Consider the following 15,391-nt stretch of genomic DNA (forward strand, 5'->3'; position numbering starts at 1 on the left):
TGGTCAGGAGGAGGACAATGTGCTTACACATATGAAACATTAGAAGGTAGACATTATGGAAGCACATATATTTCTTTATTTTTATTGTATTTGGGGAGAGGGGGTTAATATAGCACGTCCAATGTGGAAAAGTGCTTTCAATAGCACCTTGCAGGTGGGCGACATCTAGAGCTGTGCAGTAGCCACCCATGCCCCAGACGTCAAAGAGAACAAGAAGTTACACATGTTGGAAGTGAGGGTGAGACATTGAGGAGATATGATCCCCGTATGAAGCCGAGAGAAGGAGGAGGCGTGAACGTGCATCCATGTATGCAGGCGAGAAGGGAAGGAGCATTGGTCATGCATCCCTGCATGAGGGTGAGACAGGGAGGAGATATGATCCCCGTATGAAGCCGAGAGAAGGAGGAGGCGTGAACGTGCAGCCATGTATGCGGGCGAGACAGGAAGGAGCATTGGTCATGCATCCCTGCATGAGGGTGAGACAGGGAGGAGATATGATCCCCGTATGAAGCCGAGAGAAGGAGGAGGCGTGAACGTGCATCCATGTATGCAGGCGAGAAGGGAAGGAGCATTGGTCATGCATGCCTGCATGAGGGTGAGACAGGGAGGAGATATGATCCCTGTATGAAGCCGAGAGAAGGAGGAGGCGTGAACGTGCATCCATGTATGCGGGCGAGACAGGAAGGAGCATTGGTCATGCATCCCTGCATGAGGGTGAGACAGGGAGGAGATATGATCCCCGTATGAAGCCGAGAGAAGGAGGAGGCGTGAACGTGCATCCATGTATGCGGGCGAGACGGGAAGGAGCATTGGTCATGCATCCCTTCCTGAGGGTGAGACAGGGAGGAGATAAAATCCCTGTATGAAGCCGAGAGAACGAGGAGACATGAACGTGCATCCATGTATGCGGGCGAGAAGGGAAGGAGCATTGGTCATGCATCCCTGCATGAGGGTTAGACAGGGAGGAGATAAAATCCCTGTATGAAGCCAAGAGAACGAGGCGGCATGAACATACATCCTTGTATGCAGGTGTGACATGGAGTCATCATGAACATGCATCCCTTTATAAGGACATAACATGGAGGACGCATGAACATGAATGCCTGAATTTTATGGTGGTGGCCTTCGGGTGATTTGGCACGTGCAATTGGTGAAGAGCACTTCTCCTGCGCAAAAAAAGAAATGTACTATTAGCACCCCGGAGGGAGCCTCTGCACTTCTTATAGGGAGAAAACTCTGCAATGGAAGGGGACAGGGTCAATAACAGCTGTAAACTCTCACAAGACCATCACTGCTCTCACACTTTCCTGCTCTCAGGCTGGCGGGCCATTATCGGCCCTGGCTGCCGCACCATTGCCAGGTTTGTGTAACTATATTATTTCTAATTGGCTCCACTTTGATGACTTTCATTTGGATTCTGACTTGATTATTGAGATCTTAAATAAGTGACTGGGGATCAGGTGTCCACTTATTCTCATGGATAACATCACAACCAACCTTTAATTCAAACATGAGTCATGACATCACAGATGGATTACAGCTTATGATAGAGGTGGAACGTCACATTGTAGTAGCCCAAGTAGCTCGCCGTGATCGTATAGTGGTTAGTACTCTGCGTTGTGGCCGCAGCAACCTCGGTTCGAATCCGAGTCACGGCATTGCGGTGTGGCAATGTCACGGCAGTTGGGCAGATATTTTAGAATTTCCATTAATACATTGGCAATCTCTGTGGAGGACTGAAACAATTCGATATGTCCTGTTACTGTTATGAACCTTTTGTTTCTTTAATGCTCTTTGCACACTTTTTCATCGGGTGACTGTAATGTATTTCAACCAAATCTAATTAAGAGCGCATTATGTGGTGACATTTGCAGTACATGAAACATTATAACACTGCCATTTACGTCAATAACCACTAGCTTGATTAAGACATATGTATTGCAGCGACAGTATTTCCCAGTTACAAATGGGAATAAAAACAACATCCGCGAGGGATTGAACCAACGACATTTAACTGATGTTGCCAATGGAGCGCGTTACAGAGAGCGCGAGGTCCCGCCTTTACAGTCACACGCTGATGATAATACAGATGTTTAAATAAACAGGCATATCTGTGGACTTGTGGTCTTTCTACATTGGGACTCATAGTCTAGTCCTAGGCTATTGTAGGCACTGGAGTATCTTTTAGTGGAATGAGAGGCATTCTGTAGTCGCGTGAAAGGACCTTTCAAGTCAATCTGATCTGTATTGTCCTGTGAAAAAAAGCGTTCTTAGACACAGTGAGGAGTTTTTGGGGATAATGGGAAAATCATTTCCAACTAAATGACAGGAATTTCTTAGTCCAATCATGAGGTGTGCTAGGCTTTTTTATACTGTGGCGGAAAGAGAGAGAGTATAACAGTCATTATAAATAAAGGGCCAAGGAAGTTACAGTTTATGGAAGGAACAATTTGCACATAGTTTTAGAATGTGGTCAGGAGGAGGACAATGTGCTTACACATATGAAACATTAGAAGGTAGACATTATGGAAGCACATATATTTCTTTATTTTTATTGTATTTGGGGAGAGGGGGTTAATATAGCACGTCCAATGTGGAAAAGTGCTTTCAATAGCACCTTGCAGGTGGGCGACATCTAGAGCTGTGCAGTAGCCACCCATGCCCCAGACGTCAAAGAGAACAAGAAGTTACACATGTTGGAAGTGAGGGTGAGACATTGAGGAGATATGATCCCCGTATGAAGCCGAGAGAAGGAGGAGGCGTGAACGTGCATCCATGTATGCAGGCGAGAAGGGAAGGAGCATTGGTCATGCATCCCTGCATGAGGGTGAGACAGGGAGGAGATATGATCCCCGTATGAAGCCGAGAGAAGGAGGAGGCGTGAACGTGCAGCCATGTATGCGGGCGAGACAGGAAGGAGCATTGGTCATGCATCCCTGCATGAGGGTGAGACAGGGAGGAGATATGATCCCCGTATGAAGCCGAGAGAAGGAGGAGGCGTGAACGTGCATCCATGTATGCAGGCGAGAAGGGAAGGAGCATTGGTCATGCATGCCTGCATGAGGGTGAGACAGGGAGGAGATATGATCCCTGTATGAAGCCGAGAGAAGGAGGAGGCGTGAACGTGCATCCATGTATGCGGGCGAGACAGGAAGGAGCATTGGTCATGCATCCCTGCATGAGGGTGAGACAGGGAGGAGATATGATCCCCGTATGAAGCCGAGAGAAGGAGGAGGCGTGAACGTGCATCCATGTATGCGGGCGAGACGGGAAGGAGCATTGGTCATGCATCCCTTCCTGAGGGTGAGACAGGGAGGAGATAAAATCCCTGTATGAAGCCGAGAGAACGAGGAGACATGAACGTGCATCCATGTATGCGGGCGAGAAGGGAAGGAGCATTGGTCATGCATCCCTGCATGAGGGTGAGACAGGGAGGAGATAAAATCCCTGTATGAAGCCAAGAGAACGAGGCGGCATGAACATACATCCTTGTATGCAGGTGTGACATGGAGTCATCATGAACATGCATCCCTTTATAAGGACATAACATGGAGGACGCATGAACATGAATGCCTGAATTTTATGGTGGTGGCCTTCGGGTGATTTGGCACGTGCAATTGGTGAAGAGCACTTCTCCTGCGCAAAAAAAGAAATGTACTATTAGCACCCCGGAGGGAGCCTCTGCACTTCTTATAGGGAGAAAACTCTGCAATGGAAGGGGACAGGGTCAATAACAGCTGTAAACTCTCACAAGACCATCACTGCTCTCACACTTTCCTGCTCTCAGGCTGGCGGGCCATTATCGGCCCTGGCTGCCGCACCATTGCCAGGTTTGTGTAACTATATTATTTCTAATTGGCTCCACTTTGATGACTTTCATTTGGATTCTGACTTGATTATTGAGATCTTAAATAAGTGACTGGGGATCAGGTGTCCACTTATTATCATGGATAACATCACAACCAACCTTTAATTCAAACATGAGTCATGACATCACAGATGGATTACAGCTTATGATAGAGGTGGAACGTCACATTGTAGTAGCCCAAGTAGCTCGCCGTGATCGTATAGTGGTTAGTACTCTGCGTTGTGGCCGCAGCAACCTCGGTTCGAATCCGAGTCACGGCATTGCGGTGAGGCAATGTCACGGCAGTTGGGCAGATATTTTAGAATTTCCATTAATACATTGGCAATCTCTGTGGAGGACTGAAACAATTCGATATGTCCTGTTACTGTTATGAACCTTTTGTTTCTTTAATGCTCTTTGCACACTTTTTCATCGGGTGACTGTAATGTATTTCAACCAAATCTAATTAAGAGCGCATTATGTGGTGACATTTGCAGTACATGAAACATTATAACACTGCCATTTACGTCAATAACCACTAGCTTGATTAAGACATATGTATTGCAGCGACAGTATTTCCCAGTTACAAATGGGAATAAAAACAACATCCGCGAGGGATTGAACCAACGACATTTAACTGATGTTGCCAATGGAGCGCGTTACAGAGAGCGCGAGGTCCCGCCTTTACAGTCACACGCTGATGATAATACAGATGTTTAAATAAACAGGCATATCTGTGGACTTGTGGTCTTTCTACATTGGGACTCATAGTCTAGTCCTAGGCTATTGTAGGCACTGGAGTATCTTTTAGTGGAATGAAAGGCATTCTGTAGTCGCGTGAAAGGACCTTTCAAGTCAATCTGATCTGTATTGTCCTGTGAAAAAAAGCGTTCTTAGACACAGTGAGGAGTTTTTGGGGATAATGGGAAAATCATTTCCAACTAAATGACAGGAATTTCTTAGTCCAATCATGAGGTGTGCTAGGCTTTTTTATACTGTGGCGGAAAGAGAGAGAGTATAACAGTCATTATAAATAAAGGGCCAAGGAAGTTACAGTTTATGGAAGGAACAATTTGCACATAGTTTTAGAATGTGGTCAGGAGGAGGACAATGTGCTTACACATATGAAACACTAGAAGGTAGACATTATGGAAGCACATATATTTCTTTATTTTTATTGTATTTGGGGAGAGGGGGTTAATATAGCACGTCCAATGTGGAAAAGTGCTTTCAATAGCACCTTGCAGGTGGGCGACATCTAGAGCTGTGCAGTAGCCACCCATGCCCCAGACGTCAAAGAGAACAAGAAGTTACACATGTTGGAAGTGAGGGTGAGACATTGAGGAGATATGATCCCCGTATGAAGCCGAGAGAAGGAGGAGGCGTGAACGTGCATCCATGTATGCAGGCGAGAAGGGAAGGAGCATTGGTCATGCATCCCTGCATGAGGGTGAGACAGGGAGGAGATATGATCCCCGTATGAAGCCGAGAGAAGGAGGAGGCGTGAACGTGCAGCCATGTATGCGGGCGAGACAGGAAGGAGCATTGGTCATGCATCCCTGCATGAGGGTGAGACAGGGAGGAGATATGATCCCCGTATGAAGCCGAGAGAAGGAGGAGGCGTGAACGTGCATCCATGTATGCAGGCGAGAAGGGAAGGAGCATTGGTCATGCATGCCTGCATGAGGGTGAGACAGGGAGGAGATATGATCCCTGTATGAAGCCGAGAGAAGGAGGAGGCGTGAACGTGCATCCATGTATGCGGGCGAGACAGGAAGGAGCATTGGTCATGCATCCCTGCATGAGGGTGAGACAGGGAGGAGATATGATCCCCGTATGAAGCCGAGAGAAGGAGGAGGCGTGAACGTGCATCCATGTATGCGGGCGAGACGGGAAGGAGCATTGGTCATGCATCCCTTCCTGAGGGTGAGACAGGGAGGAGATAAAATCCCTGTATGAAGCCGAGAGAACGAGGAGACATGAACGTGCATCCATGTATGCGGGCGAGAAGGGAAGGAGCATTGGTCATGCATCCCTGCATGAGGGTGAGACAGGGAGGAGATAAAATCCCTGTATGAAGCCAAGAGAACGAGGCGGCATGAACATACATCCTTGTATGCAGGTGTGACATGGAGTCATCATGAACATGCATCCCTTTATAAGGACATAACATGGAGGACGCATGAACATGAATGCCTGAATTTTATGGTGGTGGCCTTCGGGTGATTTGGCACGTGCAATTGGTGAAGAGCACTTCTCCTGCGCAAAAAAAGAAATGTACTATTAGCACCCCGGAGGGAGCCTCTGCACTTCTTATAGGGAGAAAACTCTGCAATGGAAGGGGACAGGGTCAATAACAGCTGTAAACTCTCACTAGACCATCACTGCTCTCACACTTTCCTGCTCTCAGGCTGGCGGGCCATTATCGGCCCTGGCTGCCGCACCATTGCCAGGTTTGTGTAACTATATTATTTCTAATTGGCTCCACTTTGATGACTTTCATTTGGATTCTGACTTGATTATTGAGATCTTAAATAAGTGACTGGGGATCAGGTGTCCACTTATTCTCATGGATAACATCACAACCAACCTTTAATTCAAACATGAGTCATGACATCACAGATGGATTACAGCTTATGATAGAGGTGGAACGTCACATTGTAGTAGCCCAAGTAGCTCGCCGTGATCGTATAGTGGTTAGTACTCTGCGTTGTGGCCGCAGCAACCTCGGTTCGAATCCGAGTCACGGCATTGCGGTGAGGCAATGTCACGGCAGTTGGGCAGATATTTTAGAATTTCCATTAATACATTGGCAATCTCTGTGGAGGACTGAAACAATTCGATATGTCCTGTTACTGTTATGAACCTTTTGTTTCTTTAATGCTCTTTGCACACTTTTTCATCGGGTGACTGTAATGTATTTCAACCAAATCTAATTAAGAGCGCATTATGTGGTGACATTTGCAGTACATGAAACATTATAACACTGCCATTTACGTCAATAACCACTAGCTTGATTAAGACATATGTATTGCAGCGACAGTATTTCCCAGTTACAAATGGGAATAAAAACAACATCCGCGAGGGATTGAACCAACGACATTTAACTGATGTTGCCAATGGAGCGCGTTACAGAGAGCGCGAGGTCCCGCCTTTACAGTCACACGCTGATGATAATACAGATGTTTAAATAAACAGGCATATCTGTGGACTTGTGGTCTTTCTACATTGGGACTCATAGTCTAGTCCTAGGCTATTGTAGGCACTGGAGTATCTTTTAGTGGAATGAGAGGCATTCTGTAGTCGCGTGAAAGGACCTTTCAAGTCAATCTGATCTGTATTGTCCTGTGAAAAAAAGCGTTCTTAGACACAGTGAGGAGTTTTTGGGGATAATGGGAAAATCATTTCCAACTAAATGACAGGAATTTCTTAGTCCAATCATGAGGTGTGCTAGGCTTTTTTATACTGTGGCGGAAAGAGAGAGAGTATAACAGTCATTATAAATAAAGGGCCAAGGAAGTTACAGTTTATGGAAGGAACAATTTGCACATAGTTTTAGAATGTGGTCAGGAGGAGGACAATGTGCTTACACATATGAAACATTAGAAGGTAGACATTATGGAAGCACATATATTTCTTTATTTTTATTGTATTTGGGGAGAGGGGGTTAATATAGCACGTCCAATGTGGAAAAGTGCTTTCAATAGCACCTTGCAGGTGGGCGACATCTAGAGCTGTGCAGTAGCCACCCATGCCCCAGACGTCAAAGAGAACAAGAAGTTGCACATGTTGGAAGTGAGGGTGAGACATTGAGGAGATATGATCCCCGTATGAAGCCGAGAGAAGGAGGAGGCGTGAACGTGCATCCATGTATGCAGGCGAGAAGGGAAGGAGCATTGGTCATGCATCCCTGCATGAGGGTGAGACAGGGAGGAGATATGATCCCCGTATGAAGCCGAGAGAAGGAGGAGGCGTGAACGTGCATCCATGTATGCGGGCGAGACAGGAAGGAGCATTGGTCATGCATCCCTGCATGAGGGTGAGACAGGGAGGAGATATGATCCCCGTATGAAGCCGAGAGAAGGAGGAGGCGTGAACGTGCATCCATGTATGCAGGCGAGAAGGGAAGGAGCATTGGTCATGCATCCCTGCATGAGGGTGAGACAGGGAGGAGATATGATCCCCGTATGAAGCCGAGAGAAGGAGGAGGCGTGAACGTGCATCCATGTATGCGGGCGAGACAGGAAGGAGCATTGGTCATGCATCCCTGCATGAGGGTGAGACAGGGAGGAGATATGATCCCCGTATGAAGCCGAGAGAAGGAGGAGGCGTGAACGTGCATCCATGTATGCGGGCGAGACGGGAAGGAGCATTGGTCATGCATCCCTTCCTGAGGGTGAGACAGGGAGGAGATAAAATCCCTGTATGAAGCCGAGAGAACGAGGAGACATGAACGTGCATCCATGTATGCGGGCGAGAAGGGAAGGAGCATTGGTCATGCATCCCTGCATGAGGGTGAGACAGGGAGGAGATAAAATCCCTGTATGAAGCCAAGAGAACGAGGCGGCATGAACATGCATCCTTGTATGCAGGTGTGACATGAAGTCATCATGAACATGCATCCCTTTATAAGGACATAACATGGAGGACGCATGAACATGAATGCCTGAATTTTATGGTGGTGGCCTTCGGGTGATTTGGCACGTGCAATTGGTGAAGAGCACTTCTCCTGCGCAAAAAAATAAATGTACTATTAGCACCCCGGAGGGAGCCTCTGCACTTCTTATAGGGAGAAAACTCTGCAATGGAAGGGGACAGGGTCAATAACAGCTGTAAACTCTCACAAGACCATCACTGCTCTCACACTTTCCTGCTCTCAGGCTGGCGGGCCATTATCGGCCCTGGCTGCCGCACCATTGCCAGGTTTGTGTAACTATATTATTTCTAATTGGCTCCACTTTGATGACTTTCATTTGGATTCTGACTTGATTATTGAGATCTTAAATAAGTGACTGGGGATCAGGTGTCCACTTATTCTCATGGATAACATCACAACCAACCTTTAATTCAAACATGAGTCATGACATCACAGATGGAGTACAGCTTATGATAGAGGTGGAACGACACATTGTAGCAGCCCAAGTAGCTTGCCGTGATTGTATAGTGGTTAGTACTCTGCGTTGTGGCCGCAGCAACCTCGGTTCGGATCCGAGTCACGGCATTGCGGTGAGGCAATGTCACGGCAGTTGGGCAGATATTTTAGAATTTCCATTAATACATTGGCAATCTCTGTGGAGGACTGAAACAATTCGATATGTCCTGTTACTGTTATGAACCTTTTGTTTCTTTAATGCTCTTTGCACACTTTTTCATCGGGTGACTGTAATGTATTTCAACCAAATCTAATTAAGAGCGCATTATGTGGTGACATTTGCAGTACATGAAACATTATAACACTGCCATTTACGTCAATAACCACTAGCTTGATTAAGACATATGTATTGCAGCGACAGTATTTCCCAGTTACAAATGGGAATAAAAACAACATCCGCGAGGGATTGAACCAACGACATTTAACTGATGTTGCCAATGGAGCGCGTTACAGAGAGCGCGAGGTCCCGCCTTTACAGTCACACGCTGATGATAATACAGATGTTTAAATAAACAGGCATATCTGTGGACTTGTGGTCTTTCTACATTGGGACTCATAGTCTAGTCCTAGGCTATTGTAGGCACTGGAGTATCTTTTAGTGGAATGAGAGGCATTCTGTAGTCGCGTGAAAGGACCTTTCAAGTCAATCTGATCTGTATTGTCCTGTGAAAAAAAGCGTTCTGAGACACAGTGAGGAGTTTTTGGGGATAATGGGAAAATCATTTCCAACTAAATGACAGGAATTTCTTAGTCCAATCATGAGGTGTGCTAGGCTTTTTTATACTGTGGCGGAAAGAGAGAGAGTATAACAGTCATTATAAATAAAGGGCCAAGGAAGTTACAGTTTATGGAAGGAACAATTTGCACATAGTTTTAGAATGTGGTCAGGAGGAGGACAATGTGCTTACACATATGAAACATTAGAAGGTAGACATTATGGAAGCACATATATTTCTTTATTTTTATTGTATTTGGGGAGAGGGGGTTAATATAGCACGTCCAATGTGGAAAAGTGCTTTCAATAGCACCTTGCAGGTGGGCGACATCTAGAGCTGTGCAGTAGCCACCCATGCCCCAGACGTCAAAGAGAACAAGAAGTTACACATGTTGGAAGTGAGGGTGAGACATTGAGGAGATATGATCCCCGTATGAAGCCGAGAGAAGGAGGAGGCGTGAACGTGCATCCATGTATGCAGGCGAGAAGGGAAGGAGCATTGGTCATGCATCCCTGCATGAGGGTGAGACAGGGAGGAGATATGATCCCCGTATGAAGCCGAGAGAAGGAGGAGGCGTGAACGTGCAGCCATGTATGCGGGCGAGACAGGAAGGAGCATTGGTCATGCATCCCTGCATGAGGGTGAGACAGGGAGGAGATATGATCCCCGTATGAAGCCGAGAGAAGGAGGAGGCGTGAACGTGCATCCATGTATGCAGGCGAGAAGGGAAGGAGCATTGGTCATGCATGCCTGCATGAGGGTGAGACAGGGAGGAGATATGATCCCTGTATGAAGCCGAGAGAAGGAGGAGGCGTGAACGTGCATCCATGTATGCGGGCGAGACAGGAAGGAGCATTGGTCATGCATCCCTGCATGAGGGTGAGACAGGGAGGAGATATGATCCCCGTATGAAGCCGAGAGAAGGAGGAGGCGTGAACGTGCATCCATGTATGCGGGCGAGACTGGAAGGAGCATTGGTCATGCATCCCTTCCTGAGGGTGAGACAGGGAGGAGATAAAATCCCTGTATGAAGCCGAGAGAACGAGGAGACATGAACGTGCATCCATGTATGCGGGCGAGAAGGGAAGGAGCATTGGTCATGCATCCCTGCATGAGGGTGAGACAGGGAGGAGATAAAATCCCTGTATGAAGCCAAGAGAACGAGGCGGCATGAACATACATCCTTGTATGCAGGTGTGACATGGAGTCATCATGAACATGCATCCCTTTATAAGGACATAACATGGAGGACGCATGAACATGAATGCCTGAATTTTATGGTGGTGGCCTTCGGGTGATTTGGCACGTGCAATTGGTGAAGAGCACTTCTCCTGCGCAAAAAAAGAAATGTACTATTAGCACCCCGGAGGGAGCCTCTGCACTTCTTATAGGGAGAAAACTCTGCAATGGAAGGGGACAGGGTCAATAACAGCTGTAAACTCTCACAAGACCATCACTGCTCTCACACTTTCCTGCTCTCAGGCTGGCGGGCCATTATCGGCCCTGGCTGCCGCACCATTGCCAGGTTTGTGTAACTATATTATTTCTAATTGGCTCCACTTTGATGACTTTCATTTGGATTCTGACTTGATTATTGAGATCTTAAATAAGTGACTGGGGATCAGGTGTCCACTTATTCTCATGGATAACATCACAACCAACCTTTAATTCAAACATGAATCATGACATCACAGATGGATTACAGCTTATGATAGAGGTGGAACGTCACATTGTAGTAGCCCAAGTAGCTCGCCGTGATCGTATAGTGGTTAGTACTCTGCGTTGTGGCCGCAGCAACCTCGGTTCAAATCCGAGTCACGGCATTGCGGTGAGGCAATGTCACGGCAGTTGGGCAGATATTTTAGAATTTCCATTAATACATTGGCAATCTCTGTGGAGGACTGAAACAATTCGATATGTCCTGTTACTGTTATGAACCTTTTGTTTCTTTAATGCTCTTTGCACACTTTTTCATCGGGTGACTGTAATGTATTTCAACCAAATCTAATTAAGAGCGCATTATGTGGTGACATTTGCAGTACATGAAACATTATAACACTGCCATTTACGTCAATAACCACTAGCTTGATTAAGACATATGTATTGCAGCGACAGTATTTCCCAGTTACAAATGGGAATAAAAACAACATCCGCGAGGGATTGAACCAACGACATTTAACTGATGTTGCCAATGGAGCGCGTTACAGAGAGCGCGAGGTCCCGCCTTTACAGTCACACGCTGATGATAATACAGATGTTTAAATAAACAGGCATATCTGTGGACTTGTGGTCTTTCTACATTGGGACTCATAGTCTAGTCCTAGGCTATTGTAGGCACTGGAGTATCTTTTAGTGGAATGAGAGGCATTCTGTAGTCGCGTGAAAGGACCTTTCAAGTCAATCTGATCTGTATTGTCCTGTGAAAAAAAGCGTTCTTAGACACAGTGAGGAGTTTTTGGGGATAATGGGAAAATCATTTCCAACTAAATGACAGGAATTTCTTAGTCCAATCATGAGGTGTGCTAGGCTTTTTTATACTGTGGCGGAAAGAGAGAGAGTATAACAGTCATTATAAATAAAGGGCCAAGGAAGTTACAGTTTATGGAAGGAACAATTTGCACATAGTTTTAGAATGTGGTCAGGAGGAGGACAATGTGCTTACACATATGAAACATTAGAAGGTAGACATTATGGAAGCACATATATTTCTTTATTTTTATTGTATTTGGGGAGAGGGGGTTAATATAGCACGTCCAATGTGGAAAAGTGCTTTCAATAGCACCTTGCAGGTGGGCGACATCTAGAGCTGTGCAGTAGCCACCCATGCCCCAGACGTCAAAGAGAACAAGAAGTTACACATGTTGGAAGTGAGGGTGAGACATTGAGGAGATATGATCCCCGTATGAAGCCGAGAGAAGGAGGAGGCGTGAACGTGCATCCATGTATGCAGGCGAGAAGGGAAGGAGCATTGGTCATGCATCCCTGCATGAGGGTGAGACAGGGAGGAGATATGATCCCCGTATGAAGCCGAGAGAAGGAGGAGGCGTGAACGTGCAGCCATGTATGCGGGCGAGACAGGAAGGAGCATTGGTCATGCATCCCTGCATGAGGGTGAGACAGGGAGGAGATATGATCCCCGTATGAAGCCGAGAGAAGGAGGAGGCGTGAACGTGCATCCATGTATGCAGGCGAGAAGGGAAGGAGCATTGGTCATGCATGCCTGCATGAGGGTGAGACAGGGAGGAGATATGATCCCTGTATGAAGCCGAGAGAAGGAGGAGGCGTGAACGTGCATCCATGTATGCGGGCGAGACAGGAAGGAGCATTGGTCATGCATCCCTGCATGAGGGTGAGACAGGGAGGAGATATGATCCCCGTATGAAGCCGAGAGAAGGAGGAGGCGTGAACGTGCATCCATGTATGCGGGCGAGACGGGAAGGAGCATTGGTCATGCATCCCTTCCTGAGGGTGAGACAGGGAGGAGATAAAATCCCTGTATGAAGCCGAGAGAACGAGGAGACATGAACGTGCATCCATGTATGCGGGCGAGAAGGGAAGGAGCATTGGTCATGCATCCCTGCATGAGGGTGAGACAGGGAGGAGATAAAATCCCTGTATGAAGCCAAGAGAACGAGGCGGCATGAACATACATCCTTGTATGCAGGTGTGACATGGAGTCATCATGAACATGCATCCCTTTATAAGGACATAACATGGAGGACGCATGAACATGAATGCCTGAATTTTATGGTGGTGGCCTTCGGGTGATTTGGCACGTGCAATTGGTGAAGAGCACTTCTCCTGCGCAAAAAAAGAAATGTACTATTAGCACCCCGGAGGGAGCCTCTGCACTTCTTATAGGGAGAAAACTCTGCAATGGAAGGGGACAGGGTCAATAACAGCTGTAAACTCTCACAAGACCATCACTGCTCTCACACTTTCCTGCTCTCAGGCTGGCGGGCCATTATCGGCCCTGGCTGCCGCACCATTGCCAGGTTTGTGTAACTATATTATTTCTAATTGGCTCCACTTTGATGACTTTCATTTGGATTCTGACTTGATTATTGAGATCTTAAATAAGTGACTGGGGATCAGGTGTCCACTTATTCTCATGGATAACATCACAACCAACCTTTAATTCAAACATGAGTCATGACATCACAGATGGATTACAGCTTATGATAGAGGTGGAACGTCACATTGTAGTAGCCCAAGTAGCTCGCCGTGATCGTATAGTGGTTAGTACTCTGCGTTGTGGCCGCAGCAACCTCGGTTCGAATCCGAGTCACGGCATTGCGGTGTGGCAATGTCACGGCAGTTGGGCAGATATTTTAGAATTTCCATTAATACATTGGCAATCTCTGTGGAGGACTGAAACAATTCGATATGTCCTGTTACTGTTATGAACCTTTTGTTTCTTTAATGCTCTTTGCACACTTTTTCATCGGGTGACTGTAATGTATTTCAACCAAATCTAATTAAGAGCGCATTATGTGGTGACATTTGCAGTACATGAAACATTATAACACTGCCATTTACGTCAATAACCACTAGCTTGATTAAGACATATGTATTGCAGCGACAGTATTTCCCAGTTACAAATGGGAATAAAAACAACATCCGCGAGGGATTGAACCAACGACATTTAACTGATGTTGCCAATGGAGCGCGTTACAGAGAGCGCGAGGTCCCGCCTTTACAGTCACACGCTGATGATAATACAGATGTTTAAATAAACAGGCATATCTGTGGACTTGTGGTCTTTCTACATTGGGACTCATAGTCTAGTCCTAGGCTATTGTAGGCACTGGAGTATCTTTTAGTGGAATGAGAGGCATTCTGTAGTCGCGTGAAAGGACCTTTCAAGTCAATCTGATCTGTATTGTCCTGTGAAAAAAAGCGTTCTTAGACACAGTGAGGAGTTTTTGGGGATAATGGGAAAATCATTTCCAACTAAATGACAGGAATTTCTTAGTCCAATCATGAGGTGTGCTAGGCTTTTTTATACTGTGGCGGAAAGAGAGAGAGTATAACAGTCATTATAAATAAAGGGCCAAGGAAGTTACAGTTTATGGAAGGAACAATTTGCACATAGTTTTAGAATGTGGTCAGGAGGAGGACAATGTGCTTACACATATGAAACATTAGAAGGTAGACATTATGGAAGCACATATATTTCTTTATTTTTATTGTATTTGGGGAGAGGGGGTTAATATAGCACGTCCAATGTGGAAAAGTGCTTTCAATAGCACCTTGCAGGTGGGCGACATCTAGAGCTGTGCAGTAGCCACCCATGCCCCAGACGTCAAAGAGAACAAGAAGTTACACATGTTGGAAGTGAGGGTGAGACATTGAGGAGATATGATCCCCGTATGAAGCCGAGAGAAGGAGGAGGCGTGAACGTGCATCCATGTATGCAGGCGAGAAGGGAAGGAGCATTGGTCATGCATCCCTGCATGAGGGTGAGACAGGGAGGAGATATGATCCCCGTATGAAGCCGAGAGAAGGAGGAGGCGTGAACGTGCAGCCATGTATGCGGGCGAGACAGGAAGGAGCATTGGTCATGCATCCCTGCATGAGGGTGAGACAGGGAGGAGATATGATCCCCGTATGAAGCCGAGAGAAGGAGGAGGCGTGAACGTGCATCCATGTATGCAGGCGAGAAGGGAAGGAGCA

The 15,391-nt window shown here is 46.5% G+C and overlaps 5 non-coding genes across 5 annotated transcripts; all 5 read left to right on the plus strand.

Annotated features, from left to right (window-relative positions):
• Positions 1-1,586: 1,586 nt before the first annotated feature.
• TRNAH-GUG (transfer RNA histidin (anticodon GUG)) lies at positions 1,587-1,658 on the plus strand. Its single transcript has one exon. It is a non-coding gene; the product is annotated as a tRNA-His (tRNA).
• Positions 1,659-4,056: 2,398 nt separating this feature from the next.
• TRNAH-GUG (transfer RNA histidin (anticodon GUG)) lies at positions 4,057-4,128 on the plus strand. Its single transcript has one exon. It is a non-coding gene; the product is annotated as a tRNA-His (tRNA).
• Positions 4,129-6,526: 2,398 nt separating this feature from the next.
• TRNAH-GUG (transfer RNA histidin (anticodon GUG)) lies at positions 6,527-6,598 on the plus strand. Its single transcript has one exon. It is a non-coding gene; the product is annotated as a tRNA-His (tRNA).
• Positions 6,599-11,466: 4,868 nt separating this feature from the next.
• TRNAH-GUG (transfer RNA histidin (anticodon GUG)) lies at positions 11,467-11,538 on the plus strand. The gene has a single exon. It is a non-coding gene; the product is annotated as a tRNA-His (tRNA).
• A 2,398-nt stretch (positions 11,539-13,936) lies between these two features.
• On the plus strand, positions 13,937-14,008 carry TRNAH-GUG (transfer RNA histidin (anticodon GUG)). The gene has a single exon. It is a non-coding gene; the product is annotated as a tRNA-His (tRNA).
• Positions 14,009-15,391: the final 1,383 nt, after the last annotated feature.

The sequence above is a fragment of the Ambystoma mexicanum genome, assembly GCF_040938575.1.
Source record: "Ambystoma mexicanum isolate Mex_15411 chromosome 12 unlocalized genomic scaffold, UKY_AmexF1_1 Mex_chr12_unloc.1, whole genome shotgun sequence".
NCBI classification, from domain to species: Eukaryota; Metazoa; Chordata; class Amphibia; order Caudata; family Ambystomatidae; genus Ambystoma; species Ambystoma mexicanum.